We start from the raw sequence: 23,563 nt of genomic DNA, 5'->3' as shown, positions 1-23,563 counted from the left end.
TGAAGTACAATACTTTAATCAAAATGTACTTAAGTAAAAGTAAAATTACAGATTTTTAAAACTACTTTAAAAAGTAGAAGTACACAGAAAAACTACTCAATTACAGTAACGCGAGCAAATGTAATTCGTTACTTTCCACCTCTGACAATATTATACACTTAACCATTAGTAGAGATGATAAATACTCAATATGCTTAGTTCAAGTTCATCGCTGTCTTGTTGAATTTCACCAAAATTTAACTTTAGATAAGAAAATGCATGTGTAAAATCTAGTACACCTCATCCAGGAACTATTTTTAGAGCTAAGTTAGCTTTAGCTACTGCTAATTAACAATGCTTTCATCATGGAAACTTTACATGCAAAACACAGTATATGTTATGAATCTTACACGAAATTCAGCTTCATCACAGTATAACTGATGTTATTGGAAAAAAATTGTTATGACGCTTACCGTTTTTAGCTTTGCCTTATAAATACAACTAGCTCATTAGCTTGATAGTGAGGACTAAAAGACATCTTATTTGTTTATATTCATACTGATAAAGTTAGATTTTTTATTACATGTAATTCCGACATGATGTCACTACATGCACTCCGCTCGACTCAGGTCAATAATGCCTGACTCTATACATGATTACATGATTGCGCCTCACCGACCAATCAGCTGGAATACCCAGCTGAATGGTCGGTGAGGCGCAATCATGTATTTTGGGGGCGTGGCTTTGGAAAGAGCCCAGAAGGGACAAGGTGGAGTGAATGGAAATAGCGAGCTGTCTTTAAAACTGTCATGAGAGACACTCAAATGTTATACTTTCTTTTTAGAGTACTTACATTTTAATTATGTATTGATACATAAAGAATGTTTAAACAAATTTGTAAAACAAGTTTTTTTAACCAATTCTTACCTACCCTACCTTTAACCATCAGTCTGTGTTGTTACACTGTTTTCATTACAATGGTAAAGTGTATATTTCGCTCTTTGCTGCAATATGCCACCTACATGAGCCGAGCTCCACCTGTTCGATATTGGTATCGTTCAACAACTGGTTCACTTCATTTACGTCACTCATTTCACGAACAACATGCACCAGTTTGTTCAATTCGTTCACTAACAAGATCTCCTGTTCAGAGTCAGACTCAAAGCATCTCGGTCAGTAAAGGGCGTATTCGTTCACTGATTAAACAGCTCGCTGACTGATTAAACATTCGCCGTATCCGGTCGGCTAAACTCCGAACACATCTTCCCTTCTTAAGAATGACTTCAGTGCCGCTCTTTGTTCTTTTCTCAGAGGAAAGCTTAACTCCAAGTCTTCCAGAATCGCAGTCAAAGCTGATTCGAAAGACCGCCGCCGTTCGCCAGTTTCTGTGTTTACTAGAAGCACACAAACGCAACTCGGCCGTCGTCATTATGGCCCCGCCCGGCGACTCTATACACGATGTGATTGGGCCGTCCAGATTCTGAGGAATACAGCTCAGAAGGGTATTGAGAGTTCCTAGACGACACTTGCCGGCAGATTAAATTTGCTGCCGCTAGGGTGCGTCTAGATTTCTAGGCTAGGAGGGGGCAGGGGTTGACAGTAAACTGACTGCATTGACTATTGGCTATAGTATGTTGTGAGGCTTCATTGCTGTGCATCTGAAAAGGTCTTCTGCACCACAGGGGACAGTGTTCTCTCCTTTCTTATTTACCCTGTACACATCTGATTTCCAGTAGAACACTAGGGCTGCATTTGGAACCGCATATTTCACTACTATATAGTATGGAAAAAGCAGTAGGCGAGCGCAAAGTATGTCAGAATCCTTAGTATTCATAAATTAAAACACCGATATTAATATATAGAAAGATGAATTAAACCTGTCTTTTTTTTCTTTTTTTTTTCTTTTTATGAATTAAACCTGTCACACAAGTTGTTGCGCTTGTGGAATCATCATAGGTCACATAACAACGTCAACATGGTGCATAAAGTGCGGATCGCATTCACACTTAACGAGATCTGGATATAGACTACCTACTCTTTTAGCGCCCGGTAAGTAAGCACTTATTTAAATTGAGTAATGAGGATGCGGTTCCGAATGCAGCCTAGCAGTTGCCATATTCAGAAGTTTTCAGATGACACAGCTATTGTGGGACGAACATTGGATGGAAATGACCTGGGGTCTCATTTATAAAACTTTGCGTAGATTTCATCCTAAAAGTGTACGTACGTACAAAAGCTAGATTTTGCATACGCACAAAAAAATTCTGATTTATAAAACCATGCATACGGTAGAAGCTGCGCAAAAATTCCTCTAGAAATCAGAGCCAGCAGCAGATTGTGCGTACGTGCTTCTCCACCCTGACTCCTCCCCAAAAACACCATATATGGAGCTTACAACGCCTAGTTTTACTATGCATGACCTCATCTGCATATCATTTGCATGCAGATTTCCATCCACGTGGCACCATGTTTAACACTGTCAAAGGTAAAAGACTTTCAAAAATAAAATAAAAGACTTTAAATTCCATTAGTGCCTTACACATTACATTGCTGTAGCGATAATGGCGGATGGTAAACTAATTCCGTTAATATTTAACCACATGACCGGATGACCAGAGCTCCGATAATTACGCATCCTGGGATGATCTAATCCCCTACAAAGTTCCCTTGTATTGTAACTATATGACTAATTAACAGATGAGGAGCCACATTGTAATCCCCAAAGAAAGAGGATCGTTTGTGCTGACGTTGATAACACCTGAGGCCTTTCTGGACTCAGAGCAACAAGTCACCCACAAACCCCCCTTGCTTTTGACCTCTGACCTACACGCACACATATACATAGAGAGACTGCTGTAAACACACAGATCAGCAACATGCGGACATTGAGACGAAAACTACCTCTTTCAACTATAAAATATATGTATTGTGTGGATTTAAAGGGGTACTTCAGCGCTGGGAAGATGAATCTGTATTTAAACTGGGTCATCAATGCAGTAGAAATGTGAAATTATTTTTGAATTTGGTGTCTTCTAGACTGAGAAAAGACAGAAAATGTATTTTTGTCCCATGGGGATGAAAGACTACAATTCCCAGAATGCTTCGCTGCCCAGTGAGGCCATTCCCAACACCACCAACTTCATTACTGTGACTGAGTTAGAGAAGACACTACAATTAAAAACTGAACGTGTCTGTTCAATATAATGAGTGAGTCACCGCGCGAGTATCACAGCACTGAGCACTAAATGCAGGAGTGATGAGAGCTGAGGTAATCGCGACTACACTCGCGGCACACATTCACAATGCGAGTTCAGTCTGGCACGCGTTTCAGTTCATGCCTTTGCAAGCTTAACTTTCATAGAAATGAATTTGAGAAGTTAAAAGACTTACATTGCTCACCATAGCTCCGTTTAAATGATCCTGTCTGCAAGCTGAGCTCTCCCTGCCAGCTGAGTGTAATCTCCCATCCCCCATGCGCAGATTCAAAACATGCGGAAACGGCTCCCTCTGCTGGCTGTAGTCTTTAGCCTCTGGGCAAACATTCCTCCTATGATGCAAAAATCGTCATTTTGCATCATAGGAGGAATTTTTCCAGAAATAAAATGCATAAATCTCTCGTCTCAGGGAGATATGAGGGGGGAAAGCACAATAATTTGAATATTCTCCAGGGTTTCTACTGATACAAAGCCATATGCTAATCGCTGAAGTAACCCTTTAAGGTCTTTATATGATGTTTTGAATTAACTATGATGTTTACTGCATGTAAAATCAAATTTTGGATGGTATTAACTGTAAATCCTGTATCTCTGTACTCTGGAATGTCAATACTATCATGCATGGTATCTTTACAATGACAAACACCCGACGGCAATGAATTCTGTGTTCAAATTTCAACAAATGGCATCAATATGAAACTATACACTTTCCGGGAAAAGAAAGGAAGATGGGCTCTTAATACATTACCCATTTTCGATTGAGTTACGAGGAATTAAGGGGATTCAACAGACAAAGGCCGCCTTGTGACACACTCTTCTACTGATTGGATCATCTCAGCCTATCTCATCTATAAAACCTAGACCCACAATGAACTCTTTGCGCATTCCGCCATTCCGGCATTTTCGCCAACTTGAGAGATGGGTTGAACATGAGAGCTGGCATTCTGCCAAAGAGAGATGGGCAAACCTGCCCGAGAGACAAGACCAACTTTGCGCCGAAACTCCTCCAATTACTCCTTCTGAGCTTCACTGCCCTGAAGAGACTGAGAAACTGCGACAGACCACACACACATAGGCCAACTCAAAGAAAGGATTCTATTTCGCAATCAAACTGCGTTTAAAGGTTGTCTTGACCATTCCTGGACAAATCTCCCTTTGTGCGAATCGTAGTCTACTGAAGTGAATTCGTATCATTTTTGCTCATAGATTTGAAGTCACTGATGACGTAAGATTTTAGCTACAATTTAAGCTTGATTTTCATGTTACTTTTTCAGTAATACAAATTGTACAAACTTATGAAATATTATTTGTCCTGATCAAACAGATTAATGTTTTTTAAAGTTTGTAAGATTGATATTCAATGAAGAAATCTCATTTTCCACTCGCGAGACGAGAGGAAAATCTGGATGACTGAAATCGACTTTGATAATAACAGGATTAAAAGTCCCGTTATAAAGTTAATAATTAATGGACAACCAGCGAGTCACATTATAGACTCATGAATATTAATTATTCCTCATAGTTGTTACATTGCTGAAAATCATTCAATATCCTTTTTATGTTGCAGAATAACTATATCAAAATATCAATAAAAACTAAATTGTATAAAATATTCTCAGGTATTTTTTTTTAAGATAGTGTTATTTTAATCCAAAAAATATTTTGTTAATTTTAAACTCTTCAAATCAAATAAAATTCATGCAGTTTTGCTGATAATGTCCCTGAATGAAAACTCGTTCTCTCCTTATTCTGCCATTGGCGTAATCCTCCAACAGTGCCAGCAGTGCCACCATAAAGCATTACATACCCAGGTCACCGGAGGATTTATGTTTTAACAAATAGACTAATCGTTAACACCTTGACAAAATCACAGAATTAATTTGTGGGCGGTTGACGGTTTTGTAATGTAATAGTAGGCAAGGACCGATGATGAGTAGCGATTGTGCTTCATGACTGTATTTGAAGACTTTGACATTTTATGATATATGTACATAAAGGGAAATATTTTGTTCTTACACTGTGTTCTGCAGTTCTCTAATAAAAGGGTATTTTATGCTATTCTGTATCACATCGGGCCATCTTTTTCAGCCCTGTTTTGTGCGTACGCACGCTTTATAAATGAGACCCCTGGAGTATAAGGAAGTGATCAATGACTTTGTTGACTGGTGTGAATTTAATAACCTTCACATCAATGTGACAAAAGCCCCGTTTCGACCACAGGAACTTTACCCAGGAACCAGGAACTTAAGGTGGTACTCGGTGTGTTTAGACCGCAGGTCTAGAACCAGGGTCTAAATGAAGTTCCGGGTAAATATTTCCCCCTCCAAACGGCCCTTCTCGCGAGGTAGTACTTTTTCAAAGTTCAGGAACTTTCGAGGGCGGGACTTGGGCGCTGAACATGCTGATTGGTTGAGCTCACGCAGCATTTTATTTCAACTCGGCATTTTTAAAAGTCTTTTGTGAGGTTCGGTCTGCGTTCAGTAAATATCAGTCTTTGCTCTCTGTCTGGTGGCGCGCGGTCGTCTCAGCCATCTCACGTTCAGTGTCCGTAATAGCTGATAATAATATACATAGTCATTTTAAATCTAGCTTTACAAGCTTTCTGAATATGCTGCATGCTGCCGAATCTGCATATTAGTGCTCTTTTCTGTCGTTGTTAATTACCTCTTTAGTAAACCTATACATAACCAGCAAAAGCAGCACAGCTTGAATCTCTTCCATGCTTGTTATACATTTTTTTACACCATGTAACTTAAATGACCTGACCGATTACTTTTAAGTGTGTGTCCTTACATGACGTGACGGTGCGCGCCGCGCTCATGTTGACAAGAGAGGAAAGCTCATTTTTCTGAGGGGTTAACTTTTTATTTTGTACAACGCCGTCATCTCCAGCAGCTGGAATGTGTTTACGGATGCCATAGCAACTCTCAACGGCCACCAGGACTTTACGGTTTTATAAAAGCTATTCATTTGTTGTAAAGTGTAATAATCATCTCAGAAAAAATAAATTCTAATGTCAGGCGCAGTTGAAGTAGTTGATTGTTGGCTTACATAGGCGTAGGGACAGTGTCATTATGCCAACATTATCTTCATAACTTCTTATGAAATAAAAAGATTATCCCTCAGAAAAATGTATTTTCCTCTCTTGTCAGCATGCTTGGTGCATGAGCGCGACGTGTGCTCTTCAGTGGTGAAGGCGCGCGCTGTGTACATCACATAAGGACGCACACTCAAAAGTAATCCGGTCAGGTCATTTACATGGTGAAATGTTTCGTTTGATCGATTCATGAAAAGGTTTATTTACCCATCTCAAAACGATTACAATTTCATTCAGTTTGGGCATTTTTATTACGACTGAGGTGTTTATATGGAGCATTTTCCTTCAGATTGGACTTTTAAACTGATTACATGTAAACCCACCGACAGTACAAAATTGCGCTACATGGCACTTTAAAAACCGGATAGTTTATTTATAGTTCGATTACGGATATTTCACGTCATCTTCAAATGCATATTCGAATATCAAATATAAAGTGACAGCCCTATTGTCCGTCACTGGCTTGGAGGAGCAGTCGCGTGCAGTCCTACATCACCGCACTGATCTGCCTAATCTTCACGGTACTTTAGATCGCGGTGGAAACGCAGACAGCTGCAGGTCTGGGGGGAGAAAAGTTCCTGTAAAAAAGTTCCTGGTACAAATTGTTCCGGGTAATTTTGGTGGAAACGGGGCTAAAGACAAAATATTTGGTGCCTCATATACTGTACCAGTAAACAGGGCCTGGATATTGAGAGGGTGAACATGTATTTGGGTGTGTATATGAAGACAACATGAGTGCTCTGTATAGGAAGGGCCAAACTCGCCTCCACTTGTTAAGGAGACCCTTTGGGGTGTGTAGGACATTACTGAGAACTTTTTATGATACAATAGTTGCATCAGTCATTTTTTATGCTGTGGTTTGCACAGTGGTGTAAAGTAAAGAATTGTTACTGTAATTGAGTAGTTTTTCTTAAGAATTGTACTTTTTAAGTAGTTTAAAAACAGTGTACTTTTACTTGAGTGCATTTTAAGTGCTGTATCTGTACTTTTACTGCACTATTTTCCCTAAACCTGCTGTCACTACATTATGTTAATTTTTTTCCTGTCAATGTGATTGGCTGAAACGAATAATCAAAAAAATTGCATGACTCCCGTCAAATACATCAACCATGATAGCGACCAGCCTAGAGTGAAAGGCACACACACTTTATGAAAGGCTGATGTTGGTGGTTATTGTATGTTGACTGAAATCGCCTTATAAACAATTGCTAAAAATTGACGGCAGAATATGACATGCTCTAATACATGCACAAATGGTGGGTATTCTGTTAGTGCTGCACAAGCTCGCAGTGCCATCTGCTGGAAACACTGAATTTAGCTTGATTGTTTGCCAGGCTTCAGTGCATTAGCTATTAACCGATCGTCACTGCTAGATTTTGTCACATCGATTTTGTTTCGAACATATAAACGCATTAAACCTACTTTCTATCAGCATATTGAAGTGCATATTTTAATTTAATGTGTTCTCACATGGTGATTTAAAATTGTAGTCCATGTATATAGCAAATAACTTTCATAAAACATCATATTTATATTTAAATAAGGTATGTTTTTGAATTGCAAGCAAAAATAATCACTGGTGAAAATTGTGAGTTACTCGATTCTGATTTTTTAGTGTTTTTTATAGAGAAAACATCTATAGAAATTAAAGCAGTACAATGAATGCATATTGAAAGAAAGAACTGCTTTTCATGTAAAATTGTTAATGTACAATGCTTTGCAACCTTTTTTAATGAACTGCAAGAACCTCTAGCTACAGAATGGTTGTCATAAATGTTACTAGATTATTGGTTGCTTTTTCAAATATTACATGGCTGTATTTTTAGTGCTAGCAGCCAAAAATAAAAAGAAATAGTCAAATAAATATTTAAATACTGTTGGTGATCTCATGTTTTTTTGTTGTTGTTGTTGTTGTTCTGACTGAGAATCATTCATAAAAGAGTAAGCTACATTTTTAATTTCCTGGGTATAAGGTGGAATAACATTCATAGCATAATACTCACTACTCTTGAGTACTTTTAAAAGGGCTACTTTTTACTCCTACTTTGAGTAGCATTTAGGACAGGTACTTTTACTCTACCAGAACTACATTTTTTGACAAGTAACAGTACTTCTACTTGAGTATGCTTTTCCAGTACTCTTTCCACCACTGGGTTTGCTTGAGTTGTAGAATCACGGAAAAGGCTAGGCTAATTAATATCTATATATGAAGAGTTTGGTTCCAAAAAGCGATAAACGCCAATTTTGAAAAAAAAAACAAAAAAACAAGTTACCACCAAAACAAGCTCCCCATTGACTCTCCATTCAAAGCTCGATAATCAGTTTTTAACAAAACGCGATATCCGCCGTGTTTCGCTGCCGTTTCTTCCCTTTTTTCCTAAAACAGAGACAAACACCAGTCCTGTTTTTCCGCAAAGCCCTACAGTTCCATTTGACCAATCACCGCGCACCATTCCATGACGCAAACTGTCATGGCGGCACCCTGTCAGACGCCGGTAAACACTCGCCTCAGACTTTTAAGTTGTTATATAGGCTACTAAAATGAATAACTTTGATGGTATTGAGGAGCCAGTGGTCGTGTCGTCTGTGGGAAAGAAGCGGAAGCCGTCAAAAGACAACCACGAAAGGGAGTCAGAAACTCAGCGGTGGCAAAATACCGGCGATTGCTTGTTCTCAGTGAATCAAAAAACTTTTGTCATGCCGACAAACTGACAGCTGACGATCTTGTAAAAACCTTTGACACTCTCCACTGTCATAGCACGATATATATCTGTGTTCAACTTTAAAGGGGGGGTGAAATGCTGTTTCATGCATACTGATCTTTTTACACTGTTAAAGACTTGGAATCCCATACTAAACATAGACAAAGTTTCAAAAGTTAAGGTGGACGTTTGATGGGAGTATTTCTTTGTCAAAAATACTACTTCCGGTTAGTCATAAGTTTCGGCAAGTTTTTTGAGATCATGCGTCCCCTTTGACGTTAATGGGGGCGGAATTTCCTTGTATGGGCCTTACGGACAATTCTACCGGAAGCGCGTGAGAGAGAGAGAGAGAGAGAGAGAGAGAGAGAGAGAGCGAAAGCAACAGGCTACGCCCATCAAAGCGCTGGCTTGTAGGATGCTGGACAGGTGATGTGCACATAACAATGTCACCAAAAAAGTGCGTTTTTGGTTGCCAGACCAAGACAGTCCTGCACAGATTCGCCAAAACCCCGCGTTAAGGCAACAGTGGATGTAATTTGCTTTTCCGGATCAGCAACTGAGTTGCGCGAATGTTTATATCTGTTCGCTGCATTTCGGTGCCGACTGTTTCATAAACAAGGCCCAGCTCGACGCCGGATTTTCCCGATCGCCTAATGCTGAATGATGGAGCAGTCCCAACGTTAGAAGGGTGAGTGAGACTGCTTCAAATGTCTGTTTTTTTTAGTCCGCTTACTGTCTACACAAACCACGCGTAAACACACAAACACACGTGCACAACTGCACTTCCCACATGTACACCTTCAAAGACAAAAATACGACGATATAATTCAAGTATAAATATGTAAATAACACAAGCCGCTAAGCATATTATATAGTTAGTGTATAACTTGTACCACATAGAGACGTCCTGCTCTAGTCGTTTTTGCTGCTGCTCCTGTTCAACTGCAGCCTCTGGGTCTGATTCCGGATCATAGATGTATGGCTGTATCTGATTAAAAGCCATATTTTATTTTGAATAAAGTTTTTTTCCCGCTGTTAGGGATGACACAGCTTTACGACGCACTCGACTCAACACACAGCGCGCTGCTGCACACGTCATTATTTAGCTCCACTCACACGACACGCCCCCACCCGCTCGGCTTTTTTCGGAAAGACTCTGAACAGCGCATCTTTCTTATATAATTATAAAAAAAATAAAGACTTTTCGGAGATATGCAGGATGCAATGCTACTCTATAGGTACTCAAGATTGACATGACACTGACTGAAACTGAGTGTTTCACCCCCCCTTTAAGAAATGTGTTAAAGTTGGCTTTGTTATGTAAATCGACTGTCATGTTTGCTTAGTTATGTTGCACAATCTCACACAGATGTATTGTTTATTTAAAGTTATATTTTTCACAGAAATATTGTTATGTTTTTTAATGACAGAAATATTGTTTTTATGAACATGTTTTTATGAAGCATTGTGATGGATGTATTTTTTAGAAATCTGTTGTCCAAGGGACTTGGGACTTGTATAGATAACTTACTATTTAATACTAATTAACTTAATAATTGTACAGTTTTGTACATTGTTTTGAAAATGTAATGAATGTAGTGTACAGAATAACAAGATGAATGCAACAGAAACAAAACTATTTGAAATGTTGCTATTAACAGCATTAATATCAGACTCAAATGAATGCAATCTGAAAAGGCAAGCGAGATGAATGTACTTTTAAAAACTGGTTTAATGGTTTAATATAAGTGATGTTGTTCAAGTTTTGGGGTTTGTCATATGAATAGACAACCTTTCCTTGTTATTTATTGTTATGTCTTTGCTCAATTTCAGACAGAAAGTGGGTTTTTGTTGATGAAATGGATTTGTAGCATTTTGGGGCAAAACGTGTTATGGATATATTGCATTTTGGAGAAAAAAATGTCTTTGTTTAATAAATGTTTAAAATCAAAATATGGATTTGATTTTTTTATGTTATTACAAACTCATAATGATATATTACAGTTTGAAACAAAAAATAATAGTTTTCATACAAACAGTCTTTTGGGAAAGAAAAGGCCTTTTTCTCAATTTAACAATTTTGGATTTATAGCGTTTAGTATACTTATAATTATATTCACGAAATTGTTTTATTTATGTATTTAAATATCTCATTTACCTTGTCTTATTTATGTATGTAAATATCTCATTTTATATTTAATGGTATATCTGCTATAATGGTTCTTCTGTATAGTTGTAATATGTGTTAAGTTTATTTATTTTTTTGTGTTATACTTTGTCTTGTCTTTATGCTGCTGTAATGCCTAAATATCCCTAAGGGGATAAATAAAGTATCATCATCAGCATCATTTACAGTAAAAAAAAAAAAAACATGAATATAATGCATTGTTATAAAATGTATTGTAAAACATTACATAAATTGCCAACAGCGTATATTATAAAATCTCTAAGCATAAATATGACCTTTTATTTGTTATTTATTGCAGCCTTGGCATCAGAGCCCATTGAAGTGGCAGCTCTAGGAAGACCTCTGTTTCCTGGTATGCTGTATGACTGCCGCAAGGATACCTTCATTCCAGGTGCTTTACCAACCTAAAATAAATAATTCAATTAAAATTAAGCGCTAATGGGAAGTGTCTTCAGCACGACCAGTTGTGAATAGTGTGCATAACATGTCAATGAAATTGACCTGGAGGTATCATAGCCTCGGTTGGTGGCATCATCAGCGCAGCTGCTGCACGAGGTTATAAATAGATGAGCCCCGACTACAAGCCTTCAGGTCTTTTTTGTTTTAAGAGCAGTCCTGTGACATCCTTATCAGCACTGCAGAGTAGTGCAGAATTGTTCTGCCTTATCAGGGTGGATAGGAACGCTATTTCCTTTTGTGAGGAAGAAAATGCTTCACGCAGGCTACAGAAGGTCTACCAGTTGTGTGACAGGTTTTGAATTTTAAAGTGCACTACAAAGAGTCTAGGCTATGTAGGCTCATATATATTTGTTATTATTATTTTCTATTTTTGGTATACTTTTATTAAGGAGCATCATTTATTTTTAGATTTATTTGATTTATTGCCAGTTGGGGTCTGTGCAATAAATATTACAGTTCTAATCAATCTATTGTGTTTATTGTTTCACTATATTACTGATATTTACAATAATGTATGGAATTTGATAGGTGTCTCTCACATTGTCCCACAGCAACATTAAAATAGTGGAGATTAGTGTACAATGTTTTATAATAATAATTTATTCTATTTAGTGTCCATTTCATTCATTTAAGCAGGGGCGATTCTAGGGTCAGAGCTTTAGGGGTGCTGAGCACCCAATGAGCCCTACTGCCACCAACCTAGAGACACACGTACCCTGAGAAGAGAAGAGGATGACACCATTTGCTATGCGGGGATGTTTTCATTTTCTTCCTTAACACATACATTTTAAACCACAAACTATGGAGTGTGTTTTGGACATTATTTAACCGTGTAAAAGACTAAAAATTGTAATTTTAAATAACACAATTTCTTACTCCAAGTTTTTACTGAAGCACCCCTAAAAAGGGGCTAGCCTCGCCCATGCCTACGAGGAAAGCAGAAAGCAGCATTTTGTCTAGCTGAGTATTCAAGCCATCTGAAACTTTTGAACCACTGTTCTTGAAAGGCTCTTTTTTGATTGTCAAACTGAGTATGAGGGTATTGAGACAGCTTTAATGTTTAGGACCCGTGTCCTTATCCCTAAGTCTGAACAGCTCGCTTCTGTCTCTGCTGCTTTGGCTTGGTGCTCTCTTTGTTGCACTCCCTCAGTCTCTTCATTTCCTTCACTAGTCAATTCCCTCTCATCCCTTATGGACTTTCCTTTCATCCCTTTCCTTTCCAAAAGGAAAGAAGTGTCAGACACAGCCAGGGGCGTAGCCATCTTTTCAGGAGTGAGGGGGACAGAAATGTCGTAATACCAGTTATTTATTTTTTTGGACCGATATATTTTATAATTTCGCATTTCTTGCTTTTAATTTGGTAAGATATTAAATACACTGCTGAACAATAACCTCTAATATCTATAACATTGTTTGCCAATTTTATGATTGGTTTACTACAAACGCTTGTGCATTATGTCTCCATAGATTTTATGCAAAGTAAAAAAAATATATATATATTCTGATGTAAACCAGCTGTTCTCTGTGTGAATATATAGTAAAGTGTAATTTATTCCTGAATTTATCATCATTCCTCCAGTCTTCAGTGTCACATGATCATTCACTAATCAGTTGCCCTGATAACTATCCATTAAATAATCCTTAAAAAGTAAAATGAAGGTCTCAGGTTACATATGTAACCATGGTTCCCTGAGAGGGAACGAGACACTGCGTCGAAACGCTAGGGGACGCCTCTGCGTGCCATGTCATGAAGCACTTGTGTAATCAGTCCAATAGCGGGACGATACGTCACGGGCGGGTGACGTCATCGAACCAGGAAGCTATAAAGCACACCTAGACCAAACAGTCACTAGCTTCTGGAAAAGGTCGAACAAGTCGATCACAGGCATGCCGGGAGTATGGCATTGCGACGCAGCGTCTCGTTCCTTCTCAGGGAACCATGGTTACATACGTAACCTGAGACGTTCCCTATCTCGAGGGAACTTCCAGCTGCATCGAAACGCTAGGGGACCTCAATACCCACGCCGTCAGAGTCCCAAATGTCTGTATGTGTGAATCAACCCAGAAACACCCGGGACCCCGGTGTAGAGGCTACATCTAGATTGTAAAACCTCACAAATGTATGCGGAGAGGACCACCCAGCTGCATCACACACCTCTGACAGTGAAACTCCCGAAATAAGAGCCATAGAGGCAGCCATACTCCTAGTGGAGTGGGCGCGGACCCTCATTGGTGAAGGATGTCCGGCCGACTCATAAGCGAGCGAAATAGCCTCGACTATCCACTTGCTAAGCGTCTGCATTGAAGCCAGTTTTCCCTTGCTCGAGGACCCAAAACACACGAACAACTGTTCTGAGTTTCGCCACAGAAGAGCTCTGTGGACATACGCATCTAGGGCTCTGACCGGATATAGCAGATTTAGCTTCTCTTGGTCTTGACTAGTGAACGGAGGCGGACAGAAAGCCTGCAACATTTCTGGTCCCGGCACATTAGTTGGGACCTTGGGAGCATATCTTTCCCTCCGGAAGAGAAATGCTTTTACCATTCCTGGTGCAAACTCCAGACAAGAGGGTGCCACTGCCTAAGTAGGCACCCTCGAGTGTGCCGCAGGTCTGAGCCTCAAAGTACCACGAAGGAAACGCATGACCAAAGGGTGTTTCCCCAATGATGCATTATCTAATGGAATATGATAAGCAGATATCGCCGACACATATACTTTCAGCGTTGATGGGGATAAACCTGCGGAGAATTTTTCTTGTAGGAACTCAAGAACTGAACCGACCGGGCAGTTAACAGGGTCCAAAGCCTGGTGCGTACAGCAGGCGACAAAAACTCTCCATTTTAGCGCGTAAAGTCTCCTTGTGGATGGTGCTCTGGAGTGCAACATGGTCTCTATCACCTCAGTAGATAGACCGGTGTTCATGTGATGCGTCAGCTTCCACACCCAACACGATCTCTACCCCCCCTGGTGATTTATGTACAAGACCACCGAAGTGTTGTCTGACCGAACTAACACATGGCGGCCCCGCAGGTCTGAGAGGAAGTGTTTGATTTTATGTGATTGAAACACAGCCATCAGCTCCAGCTGGTTTATGTGCCAGGAGAGCTGACGGCCGCTTCACAGACCTTGGGCCGAGCGGCCACTCATGACCGCTCCCCAGTCAGTTAGGGAGGCATCCGTCGTTAGCGTTACGCAACGACAAGGAGCCCCCAGAACTGGACCTTGGGACAGGAACCAAGGATCTTTTCACTTCACTAAGGCACGTAGGCAGCACCGCGTGACCTTGATCAAGCGAAAAAGGGTTTCCCCTCTGGGGGAACCCCTTGGTCCTGAGCCACCACTGTAAGGGTCTCATGTACCGCAGGCCAAAAGGTACCCCGTTGGACGCTGCTGTCATCAGCCCAAACACTCTCTGAAAGTGTTTCACAGTGAGTGACTGACCTAGCTTTATCTGGTTCACGGTATCCAGGATCATTTTTATCCTGGGAGGGGATAGCCGAGCCAACATTATTTTCGTGTCCCAGACTACCGCCAGAAAAGTAGTGCTCTGCAGCTTATAGGTGCCAGCACACTTTTCTTTCCGTTCAACCTTAGCCCCGACACTCTCATATGGGCGAGAACAGCATCTCGATGCTGAACTCCCGCTGTTTCGACTATGCTAACACCAGCCAATCGTCGATATAGTTGAGCACGCGAATGCCCTGGAGTCGCACCTGACCCAGAGCTGCATTCACGCACTTGGTGAAAGTGTGGGGTGATTAAGCTAGGTCGAATGGCAGCACTCAATACTGGTAAGCTTCGCCCCCGAAAGCAAACCTGAAGACCTGTCTGTGCTGCGGAAGGATGGAGATGTGGAAGTATACATTTTTTTAGGTCTATTGTGACACACCAGTCCTCGGACCTGACGTGACACACGATCTGTTTTATCGTGAGCATTTTGTTTAGCTGATGCAGATCTAAAAATAGGCCTTAACCCTCCATCCTTCTTTGAAACTATGAAGTACCGGCTGTAAAACCCCGACTCTCTGCAGAGGGGAGGGACCCGTGTATAGCCTCTTTTCGCAGAAGAGTCTGTACCTCTCGTTCCATGACCAGAGCCTGCTCGGGGGTTACTACCATAGGAGTAACCCTGCTGAACATGGGTGGGTGTGATCCGAACCCTTTTTATAATGTGAGCAGGACCCATTCTGAGATATTCGGCAGAAGTTTCCACACTGTCAGAAAATCTAGTAAGGGAACCAGCCTCTCGAGGCTGGCCTCTGGATTTTCCTGGGTGGTCGGCCCGGTGTCCTGTAACGGATAACCGGCAGGTAGCAACCGAACTGACCACCCCGGGGCCCTCACGAGAGGACGAGAACATCCCCAAGCCGTTACGTTTCCGGGCGGACAAGGAGATATATGTTTGCCGGGGACCACCGCCGCGCAGCTATGGGGCTGTGTGACGATGCGGACTCGGGAGAGAGATAGCTCGCAAGCGTCTCTTCCCCGCGAGACATCGTCGCCTCTGAATGATAGATGCAGACCCATAATCTACGCGATGCCTCGGCAAACACGCGATCTGAGCCACTAGACTCAACCCCGTAATCTACACGCTGCCTCGGCAAGCACGAGATCCGCGATCGAGTCATAGAATCTATATTGTAGACCCGTGATCTACACACTGCCTCGGCAAACGCGAGATCCGAGCCACTAGATTCAGCCCCTCGTAATCTCAAACATGCTGTCTGCTCGCCATTATATTGTTCTTTCTCTTTCTTATTTTATTTATTTATTTATTTTTTGGCGAACTTCTTGACACTCGGCCTGCCAGTCTAAACTTAACCTGGACACAGCGCGAGTTACACCAATAGCTCCTCTTTTTATGAGTGTGTGTGTGTGTCGTTTTCTTTTGGCAGATCATCATCAGCGCTAACAACATCCAGTTCCTCGGAGCTGGAGTGCTGCTACGTTTGTGCCTCAGCGCGAGCGGAAGAAAACCGCAGAGCGTGCTTCCAACTCGCTAACTGAGGCATGAAATCCAGCGGGTAAAGGCAGAGATAGGGGATCACCCGTCTCTAACCCCGCCACCAGATCCAACTGCGATCCCCAGGAGGCGAGCCTTCGCTGCGCCTCGGCAACAGCGGGACCCGAGCCCTGAGGGCCGCGAGCCAAAGCACTCTCCTCGAAGAGTGCCCGGTGTGATCTTAATATGCGCATTGGGAGTCTCTCGCAACGCTCGCAGCCGACCCCCTCGAGAGCTGACTGGGCATGCTCGAGCCCCAAACACATCACACATTAGGACGTGTGTATCCCCACCCGTGATGTAACGTGGGCAGGGAGGAACACAACACCTATACGGACTTGCCATATTTCTTTCTTTCTTTTTTTTTTTTTTGAACACACACACAATAAATGGACATACAATTCACACAGAGCGCTTGTGAAGACACAGAAGCTAGTGACTGTTTGGTCCAGGTGTGCTTTATAGCTTCCTGGTCGATGACGTCACCCACCCGTGACATATCGTCCCACTATTGGACTGATTACACAAGTGCTTCATGACATGGTACGCAGAGGCGTCCCCTAGCGTTTCGACGCAGCTCGAAGTTCCCTCGAGATAGGGAATCTTTGTTTCCACAACATTTTAACCCCCGCTGGAAGAGACGCTTGCAAGCTATCTCTCTCCTGGGTCTGCATATTCATTAAAGAGACCTTCTGTAACGAACTGCTCTGAGACAGAAGGTTGGTTGAATATCCAAACGCAGTATTTATTGAAGGGTAATCCAAAGTCGTAGTCAATAGAACAGGCAAAAGGTCATAACAGGAAATCAGTCCGAAAAGGCAAACAAAACAGAAGGAACAGGCAAAAAGGGTAATCCACAGAGAAGGCAAGAAATCAAAGACCAAGATACATGAAACCAGAGAAACGCTCAGAAATGCAGTTGTGACACTAAACAAGACTTCGTAATGAATGACAGAGATAACCAGGCTTATATAGGCAATGAGTTAATGAGGTGATGAGAGACAGGTGATAAACATTGAGTGCTAATGAGTCCAGGGAAAGGATTATGGGTAATGTAATTTGTGATGGAGTGACAGTCCGGGGTGGAGTGCCCTCTGGTGGTGATCACGGCCACTCACACTGGTGAATTGTGACACCTACCTTCCCACAGGCTGGTACTGCTCTGCATACTTGGATGTTTACACCATTTCCTCAATTTGTATTTGAGAAGATTATTTTCATTTAAATTGTATTCATTTTCACAACTTTTTACATTGTTTGCATTTGTTGTTCATGTTCTTCTCTCAAGAAAATTGTTTAGATCAGTATTATGTTATTATATAACAATCTTTCTATTGTCGCCCTTGACTACGGGAAGAGAGGAGAACGGACACAAAACACCAGAGGTGTTTTTATTCGTCTAAAACAGTGTCAGTATCCGTGTGTCCAAACTCAGTCTCTGTGGTTTAGTGCCAGTGAAGTGCTTTGTAGTGTGGGGGCAGTTCCTCCTTGTCCCGTGGAGAGAAGGAAGCTTTAGTCGGCTCGGCTGGGTGATCCACACTCCTTTGGAACAAAGTCAATCGCTCTCTAGGCAAAAAGAAGAGATACAGAGGTTAGATGCGCACCATGTGAGAGTCAAAACAGCTATCCCCTTGTTCCTCCTGGCTGGAGCTTTTATCTGCCTCTGGTTGATTGCCTCATGGCTGTCGGCTGGGACCTGTCAAGTGTTGCCTAATTAGCTTTGCCATGTAGGGGGCGAGCACTAGCTTGTCACACTATTTACTTTACTCCCTGAACTTTTTTGTACACAATTGCACAATTATATTGTCAGTAATAATAAATGGCTATAACATGCTGAGATTTTGTTACATGTAGACAAAATTTCCACTTCATAAAATCGGATCCATATCTGAGACATTACTTCTGAGTAGAATTTATTTTCCCTCATCTGTAAACTCTGTATGGCAGAGAAACTACTGTAAGGAATACCTGTAAGGAATTGATTCGGATCAAATAATTTAAAGGGGTATTGAATTACAGTAAAAGGAACCGTAATACATATTATATTATTCAAAATTAATTTTACACTTCATCAACTTTTCGTCCAGTGATACATTGAAATAAGAGAACATTATCAATCTTGAATCGGGAAATTACCCGTTACAACAGCAATAATATCAATTTTATGTTCACTGTTTGTGAGCTTAGGTAACACAATCGATCAGTAACTTATAAACACATAGGCAGAGACATTTAGATGAAAAAGGTAAACAAAAGTTTATTGAACTATTCTAAACACAAACTAACGAAAATACACATTCATACGGTTACTGGGAAAGGGATGTTTGTTAATGGAAAGCAGTGAAGTCCCAATGATTTCTTAGCCACAACCTGAGAATCAATATACTAGCAGGTCAACATTAGTTTGCTCGCTTTTTACCAGTTCATCCAGAATGAAGAGTCATGTACTTGCGTTTGAATGCTCCTACAAGGATCCTCTTAGCACGGTGTTGCTTGGCCGGTAGTCAGTTGTTGTGTCTCTTGGAAGGTTGTACACACACGTGACTAGAGCGAAATAACAAATGCACGCCCATAAACACTGCTCTCAAGGTGCAGATCCACTCATCCATGCAACACTTCTGTCGCGCCGCGCTCCACTTTATTCCTATGAGTTACGCACAGCAACTTTAATGCACCCACACAGCATTCCGGGAAGGCAGTGCTGGATTTGAACCGATTTGAACCATAGACTGTAAGATTTGAACGCAGAAATGACGAGAAACGTCACAACATCACGCTTCAGTCGTGTAGAAAAAGTGGATCTCCACAGTCACTGCTATCAAAGGACTTCACAAAATCAACAAGTGTATTTTTGACGGAGCGGTCCCAGTGATAAAGGTTCACAGTCGTGCTTTGGAAGCAGGCGGTGTGTAAAACTGCTTCAAATGTCTATGTTGTTGGCTATCGTCGCGTTAAGTAAACATCAGTAAACAACACGATCGTGTATTGTTAATTTATCAATGGAGCATGTGATCTATTGTGTGTGTTTAAATACATTTGTTTAGCTGACCAATATGTCAGTTTGTTTATTGTAAAACCACCCAAACATAAACCTAGGCTAGGGGACGTCCTCACAAAGCGTGCTTCTTCATTCAAATGTGCTAACGTTACACTATTGTTTTTTTTAATACACTATCTGACGTGCAAAACCATTTCGCTTGCTACAGCTAATGTTTAGTCGCATTCAATAGTCCATAAACCGAATCATGTCCTCATAAACTGCGAGTAAACACACACAAATGTTGACAGCCCACTAAATACAGTCCATACCACAGAGACGGACGTCCTGCTGCTGCTGCTTCTCCTGTTCAATTTATTTCAGCCTCCGGATCTGATTCTGGATCATATCTGTATTAGTTGAATCTGATTGATAGCCATGGTTTATTTAGGGTAACGTTTTCTTTTTCACCCATGACGATGTCAGCTTTCAGAAGCTCTCGTGCTGTAGCTGCGCACTCGTCATTCTTTAGCTCCGCCCAGACGATACGCCTCCAGCCGCTCGTTTTTTTGGAAAGACTCGGTACAGCCTATATTTCTTTTATAAATATAATACAAATAAAGACTTTTCGGAGATATGAAGGATGCAATACTACTCTATAGGTACTCAAGATTGACATGAGATTGACTGAAACTGAGTGTTTCACCCCCCCTTTAAGCACTCAAATCCTTCAAGAGGTCATCCTGGTACGCCTGCAAGACATCCAAGTATGCAGAGCAGTACCAGCCTGTGGGGAGGTAGGTCTCTTTAATGAATATGCGGACCCAGGAGAGAGATAGCTGTTCCAGCTGGGGCATCTCTGCATACCCATGTGAAAATGTTGCCTTTGAGGGCACAAAAACATGTGAAGTAAATGGTTTTCTCCATGACTTTGATAGCTCATCTCAGAGGTCCTCAAAGAAAGGGAGAGACTGATGTTGTGCCAGTTTTCACTGCCAGTTGAAAACTAACTCCAAACAAAGCTCTCAAGTGAAGTTTGAAAGGTAAAGAGAGAGATTTTCTTGACACACACCAACACAGAGTGGTCTCTGAAAACAAAAAGACCCGAAGGCTTGATGGGCTCATCTATTTATAGGCTGGTGCACTGATGACGCCACCAGCCGAGGCTATGATACCTCTGGGTCAATATCATTGATGTGTTCAGAGATGGGCATAATTTCAGATTCAGATTCAGATTGATTTATTGTCATTACAAATGTACAAGTACACTGCAATGAAATTTGTCTTTTGGTGCAAGCCTCCGGGCTGCAGCTATTTACCAGCACTGCCACACGCTCTCCAGTGAAAAAAAATGCAGATTTTGCAAAGCATAGCATACATACATACAAGAAAAAAACACAATATAACATAACACAGCACACGTGGTCACGTGATGGGATTTTTTGTTTGGATTGGGTAAGGGAGGAAGGGTGGAAAGGAGGAGGCAGAGAGGGATGGGATGGGATGGTGGTGGTGCGAGTAAGATTCTGAGATTGTGTTGTGAGAATGTTCAAGTTTTTATTGTCACATTACCACAGCACATGTGCCTCGGTAAGTGAAATTCTTGGGAGCATGCTCCAGAAATTTGCAGAAACAGTTAACATATAACCATACAAACTTCAACAGGTAAAATGTGCAATGTGCACATACATAGTCAGTACACACAGTGTACCATTGGCATGCTTACAGTTAGTGCTACACTACACATTATACTCACAATATACATACACACAGTTAACATCACATTACACTATACATTGTTTACGCAATTACACAGAATACACAAACTACATTATTGACATATATACACATAAAAATAAAAATGCTGAAGTGCCACAGATTGTACATGAACTGGAAGAAATGTCAGCCATAGCTTAAGATATTTACAGTTCAGTTCTATGGCTTGTCCTTGAAGGGAGATAAGGCAGTGCACGGGGAACGATAGCAAGACCCTGCTGTCAAGCTGGCCTCCCAACCGAGAGAAAAAGGGTGAAGTGAAGCAACATTTTAATCCATTTTTTTGATCTTTGGTAATTTGTCTGGATCATAATCAATCAATCAGTCACTGATCCTCAGCGTTCCTGGCACGCGCCGGGTTCATGGAGTGACTTGGACATTTCGTCCAATTTCATACCCAGACCAGTCATAATCCACATAAGTTCACCAGTCTGTCCTCCGATGGTGTCCACTCTTTTCTGTGCCTCCACAGTCCGAGCTGAGATGTTACGGTTCAGTTCATCGATCTGTGTCACTCTGATCTAATACCTTCAGTCGGTCACGCACAACCCCGAACCACCCTATAATTTCGGCAGACAGCGCCTGGGTGAATTTGCTGGCAGCTGTCTTACAAATCTTCCGATATGTCAGGGCAATCCCAAGTCAAAAATACAAATATGTCCTCTGCATCTTCCACGGACAGGGCTTCTAGGCACAGGACTTGCCATTTGTTCCAGGCGTCCCGCATGTAGTCCGCAGTGAAGGTCCCGTCTGGGCAGGTGGGTTCTCCCGGAGCACCCTTCCTTAGTGGGAAAATCTTTAAAGACAAAAAAAATGTGCTGAGTGACCAGTTAATCAATTCCATGTTCTAGTGATGGGAAGTTCGGTTCTTTTCCGCGAACCGGTTCTTTCGGACAGTTCGTTTCAATGATCCGGTTAAAAAAACCGGATCACCGGTTCTTTTACGTCTTTACGTAATGACGTCATTTCTATCATCCCGGCGGATGAAAATACATTCAAACACATCCATATAAAGTATTTGTAATCAAAACTTAGTATAGTAATAATTATAATTGACATCATCATCATCTTGGAAACATTTTTTCATTTATGTTTTGCAACAGCACTAAATACAGTTCACCAAATCGAACTGAATCGATTGTTACAACATCTACTTCAAGATATTAGTTTTATTTCTAGTTTGAGAGACTGTCACTGTTGTGCAAACACTGATGTTTTACACGGATTAAATAAACATACATTGACATAATAGGCCTACTTACACAAATCCTCAGTGTTCACCCGTGCTCATGTATTATCAGCATCAGCTGTCCCAGTCCGAGAGAAACAGTTCGGTTACGACGGTCTCACGCATGCTCAGTATCTCAGCTCACCGGTTCTCAGAATCGAACATGTCCGAAAGATCGAACGTGTCCGATAGAAACGGTTCTCGATTCTGTACCGGTGATCCGTTGCAACCGGTCGATCCGACTCGAGAACCGCTGTATCTCTCTGTGTGTGTGTGTGTGTGTGTGTGTGCTGAGCACAGGGTGCTGAGCTGCGAACTGCTGCAAGCTGAATAGTCTTTATCAAACCTACTGTTTTGATTACATCTATTTTAAAATCTGTATCGACTTAGAAATTAAATAAGATAAAAGCTGTTCCTGAAAATATCATGCATTATTGATAAAACAAATAAATGTTTAATTTGACCGTTTTACAATCTATTGTTTCCAAAACTTTAAAAGAATACAGTGACAGCTTTGTTATAATGTTTCCAAACGTGATTAGTTTTAAATACACTTAACCTGCATTTCGTTCCTCTGAACAAATAACACGCATGCGCAGCTCATCGGCTCATCGGTTCTCAGTATCGAACGTGTCCGATAGAAACGGTTTTGATTCTGTACTGCTGATCCGAGGATCCGACAACCGGTACGTTCGGTTACACGCGCATGCTCAGTATCAGCGGCTCGTGAGTTCATCAGATCTCTCAGCAAAGCATGTCTCACTTCAGCTAACGATTAGAGTTACAACATCTACTTCAAGATATTAGTTTATTTCTAGTTTGAGAGACTGTCACTGATGGCAGAAAGTTAATATCTACAGTATTTGTGGGATCAGCCCTGATTTGAGACGCGAACCGTTTAGAACGATTCAGTTCGATTTGGTGAACTGGTTCGACCGG

The 23,563-nt window shown here is 41.3% G+C and overlaps 1 pseudogene; it reads left to right on the top strand.

The window, feature by feature from the left end:
* Positions 1 to 23,563, top strand: part of LOC137048054 (stonustoxin subunit alpha-like) — a 185,094-nt pseudogene that overhangs the window by 44,335 nt on the left and 117,196 nt on the right.

This window comes from Pseudorasbora parva, chromosome 2 (assembly GCF_024679245.1).
Source record: "Pseudorasbora parva isolate DD20220531a chromosome 2, ASM2467924v1, whole genome shotgun sequence".
NCBI lineage: Eukaryota > Metazoa > Chordata > Actinopteri > Cypriniformes > Gobionidae > Pseudorasbora > Pseudorasbora parva.
Note: the sequence above shows the minus strand (reverse complement) of the source record. Positions and strands in the feature narration are given on the sequence as shown.